This window comes from Tachyglossus aculeatus, chromosome X4, assembly GCF_015852505.1.
Source record: "Tachyglossus aculeatus isolate mTacAcu1 chromosome X4, mTacAcu1.pri, whole genome shotgun sequence".
NCBI lineage: Eukaryota > Metazoa > Chordata > Mammalia > Monotremata > Tachyglossidae > Tachyglossus > Tachyglossus aculeatus.
The window spans coordinates 57,586,422-57,603,888 of NC_052098.1; the positions used below are offsets into that span (position 1 = coordinate 57,586,422).

Consider the following 17,467-nt stretch of genomic DNA (forward strand, 5'->3'; position numbering starts at 1 on the left):
AATTAAGTACTGTCACGTCGCACCTGCTCAGAGAGCACTGAAATTCCAAGTTAGTTTCTGCTCTCTCCTTCCTCTTGAAGGTGGTGACAATGGTGGCATCTCCTCAGTGTCTTGTAAGGTTGAGGAAGAGCTTGTGAAAATAACCAAACAGCAGCTCTCCTCCTTGTTTGTACATCTCAGCTGAAAAACCACCAGGAAGCAGCATGGTCTAGTGGAAAGAGCACGGGTCTGGGAGTCGGAGGATCTGGGTTTTAATCCTAGCTCTGCCACCTGTCTGCTGAGTGACCTTGGGCAAATCATTTCACTTCTCTGAGATCCCTGCCTCTCCCATCTTAGGTACACACTTCTATAATAATGAGAGAAGGTACGAAAGAAAGAATATAGAAGACAGTATTAAAAAGAGCCAAAAGGCAACCAACCAAAGGGTAGCGCAGAAAAACAGCATAGCTTAGTGGAGAGAGCATGGGCCTGGAGGTCAGAAGGACCTGGGTTCTCATCCTGGCTCTACTGATCGCTTGCTGTGTGACCTTGGGCAAATCACTTCACTTCTCTGTGCCTCAGTTTCCTCAACTGTAAAATAGGGATACCTATTCTCCCTCCTACTTAAGACTTTGAGCCTCAGGCAGGACAGAGATCATGTCTAGCCTAATTAACTTGTACCTACCCCAGTGCTTAGACCAGTGTTTGCCACATAGTAAGCACTTGGCAGAGCCCAAACTCGCACTGCTTCAGCCATTCTTAGTAGACGTCTTTTGGCCATTCCAAGGACCGGGTCCAGAGGTTGGGGATGTCACTTCCTGGACAAGTGTGTGTGTGTGTGTGGGGGGGGGGGGGGTGTGCTTCAACTGTGGCCTAGGAAACTGCACACACCTATCTATCTTTGCACCGTTCCTACTGGCCATGAGCACAGGGAGTCTGGACCAATGAGGGCAAGGACTCACCAACTGCCATTTGGGATAATGACTCCCGGCCTTAGCGGTGTCTTAAACATGGAGATTTCTCTGGGATAAAGACAACCACTTGGCAACAGTGAAATCACCAGGCCCATGGCTTAACTCCAAACTTGAAAATCATCTAAGATCGAAGGTTTTGTAGCATGTGCACATTTTACACAAGGTTGGGCCCTGATTTCACCCCACATGGGATGGAGCAGGACAATGATAGCTGTGCTGGCTCACAAGCTGCTTGGGGCTCCTTAGCCTTTTCAACGCCGCTTGTGATACCCTGACCAGCAGCCCTGGTGGTGCAACTTTTTCCTAATCCCACTGTGGCTTGCAGTGGAGGGGCCCCCAAGTCTGAGGTTGGGGGAGCAGGCATTACAGGCTGCTGTGATTCTACTAGACTGTAAGCTTCTTGTGTGCAGGGATCAAGGCTTCCAACTCTATTATACTCTCCCAAGCACTCAGCAAAGTGCTCTGCAGACAGTAGATACTCCTCAAATTCATTCAATCGTACTTCATTCCATCGTATTTATTAAGCGCTTAACTGTGGACAAATACTACTATTTCCAGATTAAGCCATGGGCCTGATGATTTCACTATTGCCAAGTGGTTGACTTTATCCCAGAGAAATCTCCATGTTTAAGACACTGCTAGGGCCAGGAGTCGTTATCCTGAACGGCAGTTGGTAAGTCCTTGTCCTCATTGGTCCAGACTCCCTGGGCTCATGACCAATAGGGAAAGTGCAAAGATAGGCCACTGAAGACCCCCCACCCCACTTTGCTCCAGGAAGCAACGTCACCAACCTCTGGACCCGGTCCTTGGAACAGCCAAAAGACGCCTACTAAGAGCGACTGAGACAGCGTGCGTTGGGCTCTGCCAATCGTTAGCTGTATGTGACCTTGGGTAAGTCACTTCACTTTTCTATGCCTCTGTTTCCTCAATTGTAAAATGGGGATTAAGTCCTACTCCCTCCTACTTTAACTGTGAGCCCCATGTGGGACCGGGGACTATGTCCAACGTGATAAACTTGTACCTACTCCAGAGCTTAGAACTGTGCCTGTCCCATAGTAAGCGTCAACAAACACCATAAAAAAAATAATAAAGTGACCCTAGGCTGGGGTAAGCCTGGCCATCCATGTTTCAATACTATTTCTAGGGGAGCCTCAATAAATAGTCACTGAGAATTAGCACCTAGAGGCAAGTAGGAAAAAACCGTTAAATCTGAAAACAACTACCGTGGGAGTTGGGGGGGGGAGGGGGAAGAGGAAGAGAGGAAGAGAGACAGAGAGAGAGAGAGAGAGAGAGAGAGAGAGAGAGAGAGAGAGAGAGAGAGATCAGTTCACTTCAAAGATTGCTCTAATTTAATATGTGCATACACAGTAGAGTACAATACAAACAAGGTTTTCAAATTAGCAATTTATGCTTCCTCAGTGAAAATTTTTAAAAAGGTTTTTCATTTTTGTCTCTTTGAAAAACTATTCATGTTACGGCCCAATCAAAGCAAAAGAGGCACATCTTAAGTCACCAGCAAAACATCAGAATAATGGACATTTTATGTAAACATGGGAGTTCCCTCAGAGTTCAATAGGACGACTATCTGCTTCATCAATAGTAATAAATTTGAAAATTTGGCTCCTCAATCACCTTCAAGAAATTTGGAAAATCATGTTTTGAGACAAGAGAGTCAAGTGCTTTCTTAATATAAAATCTTGTTCAATAACGATATAACATTGGGCTCGTTAAGTGAGCGATGGGTTACAGATATAAATGAAGGCTAAGACTTTTTGAGATGAAGAAATGTGCATATTAATGATGCTTTACTTTCCTATATGTTAAATGAAAAAATCATTAAATTTCAATGACATGAAAAACTCTTGGAATCTATAAAACCAAATATTTCCTTTCAATACTCTCAAAACTATTGTCTTAAATGGAGCTACAAGAAATGCAAATGTATGAAATATATTTTGCACAGTAATAGTGGGATTTCTTAAGCACTTACTATATTCCAAGCACTGTACTAAGCACTGAGGTAGATATAAGATAATCAGGTCAGACACAGTCCCTGTCCCATATGGGGTTCAGAGGGAAGGGAAAGCAGGTCTTCCATCTCCATTTTACAGATGAGGAAACAGGCACAGAGGTGAAGTGATGCCCACGCCACACAGCAAGTACTAGACTGTGTGCTTGTTGTGGGCAGGCAGGGAATGTGTCTATTGTTGTAGTATACCAAGTGCTTAGTACAGTGCTTTGCACCCAGTAAGCACTCAATAAATAGGACTGAATGAATGGTGAAGTCGGAATTAGGACCCAAATCCTCTGACCCCCAGGCCCACGTTCGTTCCACTAGCCACTACACAAAACTGTTCCTTGGAGCAGTGATCGAGGTACACTGGGTAGGTTGGCATTAGAGGAGTGAAGTGTGTGGGCAGGGTTGTAGTAGGAGAGCAGCGAGGTGAAGTAGGAGGGGGAAAGGTGATTGCGGGCCTTCAAGCAAATGGTAAGGAGTTTCTGTTCGATGTAGAGGTGGATGGGCAACCATGGATTGTCAACTCCATGAGGTTCACTTCCCACCAGAATTTCCATCTGTGGAAACAAGGCCATTTTCACTCCCACCTATTTTTTGGGCTCGACTGTCAGTCTCAGCATGCTAGGTGACTAACAAAACCCAACAGCTTCTAAGCAGGGCTGAAAAAGAGCAGCATGGCTCAGTGGAAAGAGCATGGGCTTGGGAGTCAGAGGTCATGGGTTCAAATCCCAGCTCAGCCGCTTGTCAGCTGTGTGACTTTGGGGAAGTCACTTACCTTCTCTGTGCCTCAGTTACCTCATCTGTAAAATGGGTATTAAGATTATGAGCCCCACATGGGACAATCTGATCACCTTGTATCCTCCCCAGCACTTAGAACAGTGCTTTGCACATAGTAAGTGCTTAACAAATACCAAAATTATTATTATTATACCAAATCATTTTGGGGGTGGGTTGTTTTTTTTTTTGTCCCATTAGCACTCCAAAACTTGCCAGTCACTCCCTACTCCCACCCCCCCCCTTTACACCCCTGAATTCAAAATGAAGGGGTCTGGCAGTACCTATGCCCCTTGCCCCACAACTAGAGAGCCACAGAGGCTCTGGAAGTCACCCTATCCTGACATCTACCTGGCCAGGTGGGCCCAACCCAGGGTCTTGGGGTAGGGGGTGGAGGGGAAGGATAGGTGCTAAAGCCATTCTAGGTAGAATTCCAGCAGGATGGCACCTTGAGCACACAAGTATGTGCCATTACTATACTGAGTTACTAGTCTTCCTCATTCTGGGCCTTCCTTCACTAATTCTGTGCTAGTTTTAAAAACATGCTGTAAAATCAAGCAATCAATTCTATTTATTGAGTGCTTACTGGGTGCCGAGCACGGCCCTAGAAGCTTGGGGAGAGTACAATATAACCGAGTTGGTAGACACGTTCCCTGCCCACGAGCTTACAGTCTAGAGGGGGAGACAGACATCAATAGAAAGAAATAAATTACTGATATGTACATAAGTACTGAGGGCCAGAGGGAGGGGTGACTAAAGGGAGCAAATCCAAGTGCAAGGGAAACATAGAAGGGAGCTACTTGCCAAAATCACATGCTAAAGTCGCAACTAAAGTAAATGAAGACACAGAAGACTTGATAAATTCTGGAAAAATGTATTTGCTATTTCTGTTGTACTCTCCCAAGCGCTTAATACGGTGCTCTGCACGTAGTAAGTGCTCAAAACATGCCATTGATTAATTGGTTAGATTCTTTGCCATTACTTCGTCTTAAGTCCCAGTTAAATGCCGAGAAGCAGCCAAGAGGAAGCGCCACGGCAGGGCAGTCGGAAAGGTGGCTGAGGAGACAGAAGCAGGAAGCCCAGGGAAAGGCCAGACACCGAGTGCAGTGGAGCAAGTTCTCTTCCCAGCCACTACTCCCCCAAAACTTTCCAGGGGCTGACTCACCTCTCCTCAGAGAAGCAGGACGAACGCTTGGTCCAAAAGCTCTTGCTATATGCACATGAGTTTCTGATAATCAGCACCCTTCTTGCACTAGAGTAGATGATTAAGCAGGATAATTCCATTGCTCGTTCATGCACAAAATTACTGCATTTATAGCTAGGAAATTAGGTACTCAATCATGACACGATCCAACACAGACCTAAAAATGCTCTTCAGTAACCAAATGGGGGAAGAAAAGGAAATATATTTTCTGTTCGCCAGGGATATACTTTCACAAGAGTTTTCCATCTACAAGCACAAGCGAAGAGAATACAGATACAGATGCACTGCATGCCTTACAAATGAAGTAACTACTTTTGTAATGCTAAAGCAACTTAAGTCCAAAAGAGCATGGCAATCTCAGGGAATTTCTTCAAACTGAATTTCAATTCTATTTACATGTCAAAGACATATTACTGAATGTCTTTTAAATACAAATGCAAACAGTAATTCAAATCCTTCCAAATATAAAAACATCCGGCATTCCTTACTTTTCTAATAATAATAATAATTATTATTATTATTATTATCATTATGGCATTTATTAAGCGCTTACTATGTGCAAAGCACTGTTCTAAGTGCTGGGGAGGTTACAAGGTGATCAGGTTGTCCCACAGGGGGCTGACAGTATTAATCCCCATTTTACAGATGAGGTAACTGAGGCCCAGAGAAGTTAAGTGACTTGCCCAAAGTCACACAGCTGACAAGTGGCGGAGGCAGAATTCAAACCCATGACCTCTTTCCACTGAGCCACGCTGCTTCTCAAATACATCAATTTAATTTCAATGGGGCCTAATAGAAACAAAGGTAAAAAGCACTTGTTTTAATGTTGCATAAAGGTAGATTTTTCAATTAGAGACCACAGTTAGCATTTCTCCAAAAACTATGTCAATCCTTGGAAGTTTTTTAACCAGGCTTTCAGATAAATAATACAATGGAAGCAGAGAGAAAAAGTCAAAATGCACCTCACTGCACTAACTGAGGTTGGTCAAAACCACCGTGGGCATCTCTGACTAAAAATGTGCATTTCAAAAACATTCCAATAGGATGTCTTTTAATCAGAATTATTCAAAAACGAAAAACAAAAACAGACTGAAATTTCCCTCATGGTTCACTTTACGCACCACTTTAAAGCGGAGCTAGATATCTTTGACATAACTTACCTCAAATCTTTATAAAAATAGTTTGTATAACAGGCCATACTTACAACCACACAATCAATCAATGGTCTTGACTGAGCACTCGTGGTGTGCAGAGCACTGTAGTAAGAACTTGGGAAAGTACAGTACAACCAAGTTGGTAGACCTGTTCCCTGCCCATACACAACATCAATTCTTCGCCTACTGATTCACCTTCGTATTTGAAAATATTTACTTGCTCCCTTTGTCTACTAATCATCACCAGAGGTCTGCAGTTTGTGGTAGGGCAACCCGAGGGTTAGATCTGTCTCCAATCTCTGACAAGACACCAAGGGAACCATGCAGAATCAGAGGCCACACAAAAGCTTGGTTCCCCATGGCCTGGAGCTATAACTCACTATCATCGTAGAGAAGTAGCCTGAAGACCAGTCACCTCAACCCTCCACACACCAAGTCCTGTTCCCTGCCAGAGCAGAGGCTCCACCAAAGCCCCTGTACAATGCTTAATAAATGTCTGTACGCTCAATTCTCCCATAACATGGATGCTACTTTTCTGGGCAAGATTAAGGAAAAAACTTCTATTATGGCACGCCTGCACTCTAACCATTTAGATTTTATGTTGTCTGAAGACCCCTCCCCAATAGCATTCTATCCTAAATGTCAGGTGAAAACTTGCATCCTGGAACCTCTGGATATTATTAACTACTAAAAAAAGTCCTTAAAAGTTCCATCTTTAACACACTATGACATATGTCCGAGTTTTCACGCCATTATCTGTGGCAACGGAAGCCAGGGATAGAATGCACAAATGAAATCCAGAGATCATCCAAGAGCTTTGTGCCAAGCCTTCCAATCTCTTCACCCAGCAAATCTATTACCAGAGCTGCCAAAAAACAATAAGGCTGACTCATTAAAATGATTCCTCCTTCCCCTCTCCTTTCTGTGCTGTGCTGATGAGCTGATGAAATGGTCAGTAGGGAGGACTGAGAGCAAATGGCCTGGGTCATTGGCCACCATAGAAACTACAGAACTGAGACATTAAGTGTACTAGCAAAATATTTTAAAAGCACACCCACATGTTACCTATCCCAATCTAAGTTAAAATTGACATTTCCATTCCTTAAAGCGGTACAGAAAATATGCAGTGATTAGGTGATTGAAATGATATCCATCACTCAGACCAAATAAAATGTAAATCTTGAAAAAACAAGTCAGAATTTTAAATAAAAGTTTCCTCTTTTGCTTTTCAAGGCTCCTTCTGCAGCATTTTGCCCAGATTTGGGGGGGGGGGTATTTTTTTTTTTTAAGCATACCAAAAATTCAAAATGTGGCATTGGGGATGTTCAGGATGGAGGTAGGGGAAGGGGAGAGAAAGAACAGATTCCCAAGTTAGTCCTGGAAATTCTTGAAACTTCTTGAAGGTTCAACACTCTGAGCTCTTGTTTCTGACATTAAATAAGGAACTAATTCTGGTGACCATGGGCCTCTCCTTTGCTATTCTCCGTTTTCTGTTTAAAGGAGCTTTGTTGTTTTCACTCCAGCATCTCTTTTTCCTGCTGATTTAAACAGCACTTTAAAATATAGAGTTCCTGTCTGCTCTCCCTGCTATAAGTACTTGCAGTTCTGCCAGGCCTCCACCCCCAACCACCCACACGATGCACTGTATACAAGTTTACCCCACGATACAGCCCTGATGGAGTCCTCAAAAACGGGAATGTACTGTAAACGGCTAGACCCAAGAGTAAGTTTTCCCTTTAACATGCACTCTGCTTGGTTCAGAACCAGCCCCAGTGTGATGACCCGATCATACAGGTGAATTAAAAAATAACAAAACACACAAAATTGTACATACTCTAAGGTGGGTTGTGGCAGCGTAAACATGCCTCCCCCCACCTCTCTTTAAAGTTGTGCCCTCATTCACTTTGGTCACCCCATCCTAGTAGTTTCTTTCCTCTGGGAAAGAAAAGATTAGCCCACTAACTTCTGAATCACAGGTATTGCCATTTGCCAAGCTCCCTGACCTCTCCTCTATTTCCATTCCCTATTTAACCTTTGCAAACAGGATTTTGGTACTTTTAACTCCTCGCAGCATTAAATCACCCTTCTTCCTTCACCGGGATCTTGGGGCCGGCCTAGGGGTAGTGATGGAATTCAAAGACAGACATGGCTGCTCTTAAGAAATCCACGGGGGTGACCCATGCCCAGGTGTGACTGAGGGAAGGCTTCCACATGGAGGACCATGTGGACCTAAATCATCCCCCCCACCCTCCAGTCTTCACCCTACAGACCAGTGTAAGAGATCTCCCAGACCCTGAGCAGTACAACAAAAAGGGAACAATAAACTTCAAACATTCTGGGTACAGCAGAGATTCCCCAAAGGCAGGGTCTGGCGAAACAAAGTTGGAAAACCAAGAGTCAAGTTTTCAAGGCCTGCAGAGGGCTAGATATGGAAATATGTTTCTCTAGGTAGAATACTCGTTCTTTTTCTTTGGCTCCACCAGGCTAAAAAGCCCAAGGTTAGGGAGGGAAAAAGATAAGAGTTTCCGTTAAAGTTACAAATTGGGAATAGGATGGCTACTATCTGCACAAGCAGGGGCAATCAACATTTTGTAACCTATAAAGGACAATACTGACTATATGTACTCCATCCAACTGTTTGAAAAGTTACTGGAACTGGTCTCTTGTAAGAAATTCTCAGAAAAATCTGTCCCAGACCTGAATGCACTATACTTGATCAAACTATTAGAGAACATCAGTGCTTTTTAAAACCTGCCCCAAAAGTAAATGTTCAGACTACTGAAAGGAATTACTAGACATAAAATATTTGAAGTTGAATAAAAATCTCCCTCTCTTCCTTGAGTAATGGATCCAGAAACAAGAGCATTGCATTTTCTACTTTAGATGAAGGCTAGAAAATACCTCAGCAGAACAGTCAACAATCTTTATCAGTGCCTACATTTCTCAATGCACATAATTTCACTCTTTAGAAATCCGAATTTGTGTTTTCTGATTTTTTCTAGGTTTTCTTTGTTTTTTAAAATGTACTTTTAAAGTTCCATTTGCAAAATTTTCCCATTACATTGTAGGCTCCACAAGGATATACCTTGTCTGCCTCTCAATGTTGAAGTAACTTAGCCAAAAATTCAACAATGACTTAAAACAACAACAAAAAAGGTTTATTTGCTTGTTTACTTCTACCTTCTTGGATGAGGTCTCTTGGGTCATTCATTCACTCACTTGTATCTGAGTGCCTACTATGGGCAATGCACTGGAATCCTTGATCCATCCCACTCCCTGCTTGTAGTTCCCAACAGGCAGTTAGTTGAACGGTATGTGACAAAAGACCAGGAAGCATGGACAAGTCAAGAGTAATCGAGACAAACAACAGCAATGTAAGAGAAGACAAAACAGAACCACTGCTTAGAGCATAAGGTATATTAAAGAAGTCTAAAGAGGGACACTGACAACCACCAGAAGACAGCTAAAAGTAACCCTGACCTAATCCTCTATGGGCTGAGGATCATCATCACTCGCCTTTTTCCAATTTTCCTCCAAATACTTTGGAATTGCTCTGAGACTAATGCCCTGTTAGGGAAGTGTAAACATATATAAGAACCTGGAAGAAAGGTTTGAAGTGATCATCCTCTTGAACGGAAGTGTCCTGATCACCTGAGATGAGAGGGAACAGGTTCTGAAGTCTCACCCTTTCACAAATCACCTTGTTAGGATGGTCAGGTAGAGATGCTGAATTGGACCCGAGAGAGATCTGAGAAAAAGAGGGAGAAGAAAAGGATAGTTCATGGCTAACTTGCACCAACGTTGAAGCAGCGTGGTTTAGCGGAAAGAGCACGGGCTTGGGAGTCAGAGGTTGTGGGTTCTAATCCCCACTCCGCTGCTTGTCAGCTGTGTGACTTTGGGCAAGTCACTTAACTCTTCTGGGCCTCAGGTACCTCATCCGGAAAATGGGGATTAAGATTGCGAGCCCCACGTGGGACAACCTGATCACCTTGTATCTACCCCAGTGCTTAGAACAGTGCGTGGCACATAGTAAGCACTTAAATACCACAATTATTATTATTATTATTAAACCATCCCTGTGAACAGATAGTCTGGTGATTCCAGTTACTTGGTGAGCTCCTTAAAAAGAAGACTAGAAAAAATCCTCAGTTAGTTTCAGAGACACAAACACAGGATGGCATAGCCTACACCTCTAGTTACTGATAACTTGAAAAAAATTAGTGATTTTTGGAATGCTGCTGAAGAAAAGCTTGTTGCTCACTGTACTTTCTGATACACTACAGTAGGGCAGCGAAGCAAAGAGGAATGTTACTGTTTTCCCTCCTGAAGACTACTGGAAGATGTGGTGTAAGCTTGTGCACAGGGAACGGATCTGCCAACTCTGTTGCATCAAACTCTCCCAAGCGCTTAGTACAGTGCTCTGCACATAGTAACATTGATAAGCAGCATGGCTTAGTGGAAAGAGCCCGGGCTTGGGAGTCAGAGGACGTGGGTTCTAATCCCAGCTCCGACACTTGTCTCCTGAGCGCTTAGTACAGTGCTCTGCACACAGTAAGCGCTCAATAAATATGAATGAATGAATGAATGAATGTGACCCTGGGCAAGTCACTTAACTTCTCTGTGCCTCAGTTACCTCATCTGTAAAATGGGGATTAAAAGTGTGAGCCCCATGTGGGACAACTTGATTACCCTACATCTACCCCAGTGCTTAGAACAGTGGTTGGCACATAGTAAGCGCTTAACAAATACCATCATTATTATAGTAAGCACTCAATAAATACTACTGATTGGTCTTGGAATCAAATACAGTCAATCCTGCCATAATGTGCTTTATGTGTTTTGGATAGAACACAGAAATTGGGGAAGTTTTTTGCCCATAAAGCTCCTCTGTCAACACGGTGCTATGTTGGAAGAATTGGTTTTGTACATGCATACAGCAGTCAAGTACGGCAACTCAAGTTTTCAGTAATGCTTGCTACTGTCAACTGAACCTGTGCACCAGCACTTAGAACAGTGCTTTGCACATAGTAAGCACTTAACAAATGCCATCATTATTATTATTACAACAGGACTGACTGTATCTTAAGAGCAAACTGGCATTGGTAACTTAGGATGCCGAGACTGTTTTATCTGCTTGGCTAGCAGGATTACAATTCATGTTTCATCCTCCCTCCCCCTAATTATTTGTGTTTTTTTGCTCGTAGGCATTTTAGCCAAGGTCATTTTGTGGCTGCCAAAAGAGGAGGTGGAAATTGAGGCAAATACAACTAGAAAGCATTTCTCAAGATGTAGGAACTGTTCTTGACCATTGCTTGTCATCATACATTGAAAAGAAAAGAATGTATTTTGTTCAGAGACTCTCCTCCTCCATTCAACCTGCATGACAGACGACACTCTCCGAGATCCCCAGGAGTACTCAGAGGAACCCAACATGCTGAACGTGTCTACCCACTCTGTTGCACTGCAGCGTGGCTCAGTGGAAAGAGAATGGGCTTTGGAGTCAGTGGTCACGGGTTCAAATCCCACCTCCGCCAATTGTCAGCTGTGTGACTTTGGGCAAGTCACTTAATTTCTCTGTGCCTCAGTTACCTCATCTGTAAAATGGGAATTAAGACTGTGAGCCCTCCATGGGACAACGTGATCACTCTGTAGCCTCCCCAGCACTTAGAACAGTGCTTTGCACATAATAAGCGCTTAACAAATGCCATCATTATTATTATTATCATTATTACTGGACTCTCCCAAGAGCTCTGTATAGTACTCTACCCACAATAAGTGCTCAATAAATACCACTGACTGATGTGTACAAAAGCCCTTAGAAAGTGAAAAACAGTTGGTTTTCTTTCATGATCTGACTACAGGATGAGTAATTATATATTTTCGGTTGTTGGTGTGACTGTATAGGTCTTGAGTTAGAATGTGCAAAACAACAGGCAATGTGCAAGTATTTATATATTAAATGTGAAAGCAATTCCAGCTACCCTTAAAAATATGCAAATTGGCCAACCAGTAGATCACCCTGGAAATCTCAATTATTCACATCAATAGATGGAAGGATTACCATGGAAAACTGAAAAACCTGATAATCTGTTCCTTTGATACTATGTTTTTGGGTCCTCTGTTCCTGCTGGACAGATTGGGCAAAGCCAGTGGGGAGGAGAGAAGGGAATACACTTAAGCCCCATATGGGACAGGGATTGTGTCCAATCTGCATATACTGTATGTACCCCTCTGCTTAGCACATAGTAAAGCACTTACACACCATAGTTATCATCACGGCCTTGGGGACCTGGCTGCCCTGGAGCAGCAGTTGCTGAGGACTCCTGTGGGTAGACAGGGATCTGGTGACCCAAATGAGTTTTTTGGGTGACGTACAGACAATCAAAAGCATACAGAAAAAGAAAACTGTTTTGCTTGCCTACAAATTCTATTCTGCTCACATCATTCGACTCCTTTGCCATATAGAGGGGCCCTCTTCAGAAAGAAGAGGCAGCTAATAATAATAATAATTGTAGTATTTGTTAAGCACTTAATATGTGCCAGGCACTGTACAAAGCACTGGGGTGGATACAAGCAAATCATGTTGAACTCAGTCCCAGTCCCATGTGGGGTGCTCAGTCTCAATCCTCACTTTACAGATGAGGTAACTGAGGCCCAAAGAAATAAAGTGACCTGCCCGAGGTCACACAGCAGACAAGTGGTGAAGCCAGAATTAGAACCTTTGACCTTCTGACACCCAGGTCCTTGCTTTGAGCCACTAGACCAAACTCAAAAGTAGACGGTGGTGGCAGAGAACTCCAGGCCCTGAAGGAATGCCCTTTTCTCCTCCCCAAAAAGGGACAGCAAAGACCAACACCCACTGGGCAGTTGAATATCTTTAGGTTTCCAGAGCACTCAGGAAAATGAGCATCTGGATGGCAAGATGGCATTTATTATACGCCCACCTACCGGGACACCGACTCCAAAGGGGAAAGAGATGCAGGAAGGGGGAAAAGAAAGGCTACGGGTGCCTCTACTGCCACGGAGTTGGAACATTTCCACAGCTTTGGAGAGGCCTGTCCTGATCTACCTCTTACAGTAAGAAGGGGTCAGTGGGAAGTCAGTCATGACACAGCTCTGGACTGCAGCTCTCTCCCATTCACATGCACGAACGTGTCTGAGTGAACACCACTGCCCAATTATATGTGCCTTTCATTATCCCCTAGTCCCACTCCACTGGATGCCCACCCCAAGGTAACGCACATGCTCAAAATATTGAAAAGGTGGACCACCCCCCTCTGTCTCCAACAGCAATGGGATTTAGTGACTGTATATTGAACTATCTCTTTGCTCACCCATATATATATATATATATCTTGGCACTCACCTACCAGCAAAATGTGACATCACCAGATTTAGAATACAGCTCTGGTAGCAAATGGATGTCTTTAAATTGTGCATTTATCTAGGATATACCAATTACTTCAAACCTGGCCACAGTGTAAAGGCTGTCTCGGTAAAGTTCGGGGTCTTTTTCAACCCAAACCTTCCAGCGTGGCAATGCTGGGTTTTGGTTGGTTTTTTTTTTTTTTTTGTGGTCTCTGTGAATGGCTGCCAGGAGGCTCTGACTGAATATGGAGTCAGGCAGTGTTCAAAGGTCTGCTCAACAGCAAGGAAGTTCCACTGGGGTTGCTACAAGCCATAGAATATATTTGCCCCTTTTGGAGCACTGAGTGCCACTTGGAAAACTGACACGTTCAGTGGGTTATGTCTGAATTATTCGGGAGGCTTAGGGGAGTCCCAGATTAAACTCGACTTGATTTCAGGTCAGTCCAACTTGGTCCTGCAGCTGCAAGTTCCATGGGCTGACCTGAGCCCAAGAAGCTCTCTAAATCAAGGATGAAGGCAATAAGAAAGAAGAATGGGGAAAAAAAAACCAGTGTGAAATTTTGAGAAAAGATTGGGATAAAGTACATGTGTGGGAGGGAAGAAGCGTGGCCTAGTGGATAGAGCAGAGGCCTGGGAGTCAAAAGGACAGGGTTCTAGTCCCAGCTCTGCCATTTGCCTGCTGTAACCTTGGGCAAATCAATTCACTTCTCTGTGCCTCAGTTACCCCATCTGTAAAATGGGGATTAAGACTGAGCCCCATGTGGAACATAACACCTTCTATGTACTCCACCGCCTGACACATAGTAAGCACTTAAATACCATAAAAAAACCAAAAACCAAACCCAAGGAAATGAAAATATGGGACAGAACAAAAAGGAAAGAAGGTCTAAGATTATAAAAGGTAAGTGACCACTACAAGAGACAGAAATGTTTCCTGGATAAAAATGTAGATAACTTCCAAACTGCTCTCTTTGTTGTTGAATTGTACTTTCCAAGTGCTTAGAACAGTGCTCTGCACACAATAAGCGCTCAATAAGTATGACTGAATAAATTCTAAACCAGAAAGCCCTGCCAATATGATTGCTCCATTTAAGGGGAGCTCTGGCTAATTGACCCCCTGGGGAGATTGTATTATTGGAATCCTCCCTGGTGAGCCTGCCACTCTCCTGGGATATCTGCATAAAGTCTCTGCTAATCTGATTAGCAAACACTTCACCTCACCACTACTGAGTTTCCTCTCCCAGTTGATCAATCAATTATTTATTGAGTGCTTACTGTGTGCAGAGCACTGTACTACAGTGGGAGACTGGGAGACAGTTACAGGCCTAATGCTGCCTATGCCCCTTCTGGGGTTCTGTATAGAGAAACCGCATGGCGTAGGGGATGGAGCACAGGCCTGGGAGTCAGAAGGTCATGGGTTCTAATCCTGACTCCATCGCTTGTCTGCTGTGTGACCTCAAGCAAATCACTTCACTTCTCTGGGCCTCGGTTACCGCATCAGTTTACAAATGGGGATTGAGACTGGGACAGGGGCTGTGTCCAACCCCATTTCCTTGAATTCACCCCAGCGCTTAGTACAGTGCCGGGCACACAGTAAGCGCTTAACAAATACCACAGTTATTATTATAAGCTTCTCCTAGAAACCTAGCAGAGCTGCCTTAGTTCTCTCTGGAACTCGCTCGCCTTTCACATCTGGCACACCTCTTCTTTCCTCATCTTCAAGGCCCTTCTGAAATCATTTCACCTCCTGGGTACAACATAACCTCTCAGCTGCCTTTCACACTGTTGATCACCTCCTTCTCTAGGAAACACCATCTAACCTCTTTTACCTTCTGGGGGTCTCTCCTGACTAATCTCTTATCTCACTCTATCCTAACCCCCTCTCTATTGCCACTTCAATATTTCTGCATCACCTCCTGCCTCCTCTAAAAATCTATCCTCTCCACCTGTGCCTCCAAGGTCATAGCTTTGCACCTTATTAAAACACTTGCCCCTACCCTGACCGTTATCTTGAACAGCTCACTCTTCAATGGCTTCTTTCCCAGTGCTTCCACTGGGCATGCCCTGGTCTGCCCTATCTCATAAAAAACCTTCCCATGGATCCCTCCATTTATCACCCCATCTCCCTCCTACCATTCCTCTCCAAACTCCTTGAGCAAGTTGTCTACATCAGCTGTTTCAAATTCCTCTCCTCCAATTCTCTCCTTGACCCCTTCTGGCTTCCTTCCCCTTCATTCCACAGAAACTACCCTCTCTAAGGTCGCCAAGGACCTCCTTCTTGCCAAATCCAATGGCCTCTACGCCATCCTAATCCTCCTCGACCTCTCAGCCTCCTTTGACACTGCTGACCACCCCTTCTCTAGGAAACATCATCTGACCTTGGCATCACTGACACAGTCCTCTCCTAGTTCTCCTATCTTTCTGGCCGTTCATTCTCAGTCTCCTCCTCTGTCTCCCACCCTCTAACTGTGGGAGTTTGTTAAGGCTCAGTCTGGCTCGCCTATTTTCCATCTTCACCCACTCCCTTGGAAAACTTATTTGCTCCCACTGCTTCAACTACCACCTCCCCATGGATGATTCCCAAATTGACCTTTCCGGCCCCAACCTCTCTCCTCTGCAGTCTCGTATTTCTTCTTGCCTTCAGGACTTCTCTACTTGAATATCCCGCTGACAACTCACACTTAACAGGTCCAAAATAGAACGCATCTTCCCACTGAAACCCCATATTTCTGCTGACGCCCATCTCTTCAGACACCACTACCCTCCCTGTGGAGGGCCCATAACCTTGTTATCCTCGACTCATCTCTCATCCAATTTACACATTCAGTCCGTCAACAAATCCTGTCGGTCCTACCTTCACAACATAGCTGGAATCCACCTTTTCACCTCCACCCAAACTGCTACCATGCTGATCTAAGCATTTGTCCTATGCCACCTTGACTTCTGCATCAGCCTCCTGTTCCTCTCTCAAGTCCATACTTCATTCTGCTGCTTAGATTTTTTTTAATATTCAATTCACATCTATGCACTCTTCAAAAAACATCCAGTGGTTGCCCATCCAACTCCACATTCAAGAGAAACTACTTACCATTGGCTTTGAGGCACTCAATCAACCTACCTGGCTAATCTCCTACTACAACACTTCACTCCTCTAAACACCAATCTACTCACTGTACCTTGATATCACCGGTCTTGCTGTTAACCCCTTTTTAGGTTTTTATTGCCCCCTCCTAGAGTGCCACCCCTACCGCTCATCCACGGCTTTTCTATGGAGTTTGCATCATGGTGGCACCACATCCTTTATGGCTTTATTTCCACCATAATGGCTGGCTGACTCATGCTCTGCTGGAATACCACACCGGCAGATTAGCATGATGAAATACTAATGATGGCATTTTGTTACCTGGTGTTCTGCTTTCCTCAAAAGAACAGTACTCTGTAAACCCAATTATTACCTCCTGTCCTCTTTAACAGAACTAGGTCTTAGAATTCAAAAATAATTACTATGGAAGAGATGATCATCTTGTCCCATTGCCTTTCTTCAAGAGAGTGAGGGACTAAACAACCAGGGCAGGCATTTTTCTCTCTCCTTTATTTAAAGTTCTTCAGGGATGGCGACTCCACAATTTCTGGAGCTGGTTCCAGGATTTTTATCACCTAACTTTGAAGGTCAGTTTAAAAAAAATCCTAGAAATTAATCTCAAATAAAGCATTGTCTATTAAGTTGAATGCATAAAAAAGCCAAAATGAGAAAATAGTGTTTTCAAATGGACATTTAATTCCAAAATAAAGGAAAATGCTGACCTCACACAAAGCAAAATAGAACTTGTTTTTAAGTAGCCAATTGATTCCTGATACTTAACCCCATAAAAGAAAAAAAAACCTTATAGGCATCAAGCAGCAGCATGGCCTAGAGTGGACAGAGCACAGGTCTAGGAGTCAGAAGGACCTGGGTTCTAATCCCGTGTCTGCCACTTGTCTGCTGTGTGACCCTGGG

General features: G+C 43.9%; 1 protein-coding gene across 4 annotated transcripts in view; it reads right to left on the bottom strand.

Annotated features, from left to right (window-relative positions):
• RNF38 (ring finger protein 38) overlaps nt 1–17,467 on the bottom strand; it is an 85,043-nt gene that overhangs the window by 48,960 nt on the left and 18,616 nt on the right. Inside the window, exon 1 of one of the 4 annotated variants that reach the window (XM_038769655.1) lies at nt 9,701–9,850. The exons of 2 other annotated variants lie outside the window; for them this stretch is intronic. The gene's annotated coding sequence lies outside the window, so the exon portion shown is untranslated. Of the gene's footprint in view, nt 1–9,700; nt 9,851–17,467 lie in introns of those variants that run through there. One more of the 4 variants, XM_038769650.1, reaches the window with a different exon arrangement.